Here is a 4,032-nt window from a genome sequence, read left to right on the forward strand (position 1 = left end):
ATACAGTTTGGATCACCAAAAGTCAGGAAGTATTTTGGATGATCTAGGCTGGACGTGGGCCATCGTGGGCCGCTGTGGGATACCATGCGAAGCCGTGGGGCAGCATGGAATACCGTGGGACACCATGGGAAACCGTTGTACCCCGTGAGACTCCGTGGGACAAAAGCCACGAAGAGAATTTACCGTGGGGCAGAGTAGGATATCCTAAGAACATCGTGGGATGTCCTGGGACGTCGAGATACACTGTGGGACATCGAGGTGCATCGTCTGTTCGTTATCGATAAATTATCGAACCGGTTTCGTGAGTTTCTGATGGTGAATAAGATTACCTATACTTGGAAATACATAATTTATTATTGGTTTGAGAATACAAGGATGGAAATAGGAAAGATTTAAAAATTCACATTTTTGTTTCAGATATATGAAATTGCAATTTCATTTAGAACTGATTAAACGATTCACTTAATTCTTATTTACTTACTTTACTATACAGTAATTTATTATTTTGATAGTGTGTGATGTTTACTGAAATATTGTAGCAAGATAGAATTATATTTCGTTGCTAATATTGGATGTCCAGTTTTATATTTTATTTATAATTTCGTATAAGATTATAGTTTTAATTCAAACCAGTATTAAACTGAAATAGTAACTTCGCATGCGACACGAAAATGGTATGGAGAGATCATGCGACCCGCAAAATGTGAACAAGCACTGAATATCATGTCTATTCCTGTTCCTCGTCTGTGGTAAAATTGTTTTAAAAAAGAGAATGATGCGTTTCATAAAGAATTATACTATTTATCTACTTACACTACCTTATCTACTTAAACATTACTGTTCATTATGCATGTATAATTAAATGCATGTATAAATTAATTAAACATTAAGGTACTTATTAGGAACGGATTAACGCATCTAGGAAGCATTGCTTTTTGCAGTAAAGATACTCTATATAGCCACGCACCTGACTCACAAACGTTCCATCTAGATCCTGTCCCATCAAATTTGAAAAACTCTACCTGATAGAACATCTAATTTAATTTCAATACTTTAATCAGAAACCTAAAGGTCTTTTCCTAAGCCCTGCATAATACATACATATCCGAAAATAATAAAGGCACAGAGTGGCTTTATAAATCTTACCGATCAAGAATATAAAGATTCCCTTAAACCTAACAATAACAAATCTAAAGGTTTCCTTATAAACCCAAATACTATAATATTATCATATTATAATATTATAAATTCAAATGCTGCATTATGATCGCAACGTAGCCGATGTAGCAAATGAAACAAAAATATATAATAGTCGAAGCTGTGCAATTATTTTTGCTGATTTTAATTTTTATATTATAGGAAATATGTATCATATAATAGTTGGCATCCGACTGTTCTAACATTATAATTAGGATACTTCCTAGATATAATAAGTACAAAAACATTATTGTTCCTATGTCGGAATATTTAAAATTAATTCGTTACATTTAAACATATAACAAGGAGAATTAGAAGTGTTTAGGTGTTGAAATAATGTCGACTGTATGTAAACAGGAAGTAGCCCCAGAAGTACCTAGTATGGTTGTGACACTCGTGCAAATCGAACAAATCGATACGAAGTCCGTAAATCGCGAGATTCAGTGTAAAGATTTCTTACAGTTGTTCTTTTTTAGCAATAGATAACTACCCATGATCATTCGTGCATTTCTTAAATAATTATGAGTGAACTGGATTCTACAAACTGAATTATTGAAAATCTGTCGTGATTATATAATTGCGTAAAAGTACTTATTTTTGGCAACATGCGTAGGACGGTAAGCAGTTAATATGATTATACAATATATATTTTTAAAATAAACCATTAGAAATTAAATAACGCAGAGTAACAAATTCTAATTGAATGAGAATATAAAAAAAGCGTTCGTTTGAGATACCTATTTTCAGCGAATTTTACTATTATTCTTTTATTTCCAAATAACAGAGACGAATCCATAGGAATTAAAGTTTTGATTCCTTCGACTCGATTAAAAGTTTTGGCACATAATGAAATGTATTAACATATCATGTCGAGAATACCAAAGAATCGTCCGAACCTTCGAGTATGATTCGATATTTAAAAGTCAAAATAATCTTAAATCTTCGACCTTACGTCTTGATGGATCGTGATCATTTAAAATTTTGAATCTTTCAGCCTGAATCAAACAGTCACGACAAACCAAAACATAAAGTTCAGAGCTTAAAACTGTTACGTCTTATAAATATCGAATCATACTCGATGGTTCAAACGGGTTTTCGGTATTATCTATACGACGTATTAATATATTTCATTATTTAGAAAAGATATTTAAGAAACATATAAAAACCTCTGAAATTATCATTGATTTGGGGGATACTCAAAGGAAAAGATTGTAGAAGAAAGTTTTCAAAAGTACAAATAACCATTAGCAAACGTCAGTGAGAAACTCAAGTACGTCTTTTATCTTTAATAACATCAAAGAACATCAAGAATATTTCAATGCTGTTGACAGAAATATCGTAAATTGTATTTCGATTAAGATAGGAGAAAGAATAAATGTTGAAATAAGGTTAATATTTAAATACTTCTTGATATCTTTTCCGTGGTTTGGTATTCGCTCAAAAGTTTGATTACACTATCTAATTAGAATAGAATTATGATTTCTGTTCTTAACAAAGGTATCTGTTTTCCAGATTCCCACGATCCCTCTTGGGCACTCGCCTGAGGGCGGAGATTTAGATCTTGACGGTTTATTTCTTCCATGGGAATGTTCTAGTTTCTGCGGCGCACAACGCCGGCGATTGCTGGCATGTATTTCCGGTTAGTTTTCACTCTTGAAAACACGTCAAGTACTTATCTGTAATTTTAATACGCAGAATGCAATTTCCTTTCCACCCTCGAATTGATGTTTCATAGTGATGTTCCTAAATTATTTCTTACTGATATTGACTTGCGTACCATCGTTTAAAGTTGCATTTCTATTCCATCCTACATTATGATAAATTTAACATTTCGATTCAGATATTCATCGCACTGATGCTTTCTTATATCATAAACCAAGTGCGGACTTTTATATATTTATGAGAAATCTTAAAGCAAAAAAATGTTTATTATTACACATTAATATACCCAGACCTAACGCAAGTCTCTAACAAATTTTACTTCACGTAGTATTTTACTTAATGCACATATAATGCGAATTGATGAACAGATTAATAATAAAATAGCTAAGAAATAATACTAGTGGAATGCATTCGTGTTAACATCGCGAAGAATCCATTTACCTATAGCCTGCGGTATGTATTAATTACAAATATATTAGTGTTAAGGTATAGAGAGAATTCGGGAAAATAAATAATTTACTTTATTCACACACAACAGCTATACATATATATTACACTCTGAAGACCTCGATTATCTTCTTACACGCACGCTTGTTGTCAACATACTATTCTAGATTCTTCTAACAGTTACCAATTGTCTTTTGTCTTAAGTGACACCTGAACTTCCTCTGTCGCTTACACACATTGACATGTACAGTATAATGTATCATCTACCTAACAATTAGTAGTACATATTAAAAATACAAATTTGCGTAAATATTAGCAGTGTAATTATAAAACAATCGCACTACAATTAACATATGCTATATATAGCATTAACTGTTTCTCATTCCAGGAACGATAACCATGTGCTTGGTCGGTACAGTCTACGGATGGACAAACTCTTCATTTCTCCCTCTAACAACTGGAATCGGCGACGTGCCGCTAAGGTTAACACACGACGAATATTCATGGAGCGTTTCTTTGACAGTACTTAGTTCAATGATCGGTTCACTTCTGGCTGCGCAGTTGGCCGATCGCATCGGTCGTAAATACTGCCTTATTGCATGCAGCACAGTGTTCACCTTAGGCTGGCTCCACATGTACTTCGCATCTTCTGTGCAAACGCTATACTTTGCCAGAGGGATTCTCGGTATAGGCGTTGGTATTGCCCGCACGATAAATCCCATGTTC

Source organism: Bombus impatiens, unplaced genomic scaffold, assembly GCF_000188095.3.
Source record: "Bombus impatiens unplaced genomic scaffold, BIMP_2.2 scf_3336, whole genome shotgun sequence".
Lineage (NCBI taxonomy): Eukaryota > Metazoa > Arthropoda > Insecta > Hymenoptera > Apidae > Bombus > Bombus impatiens.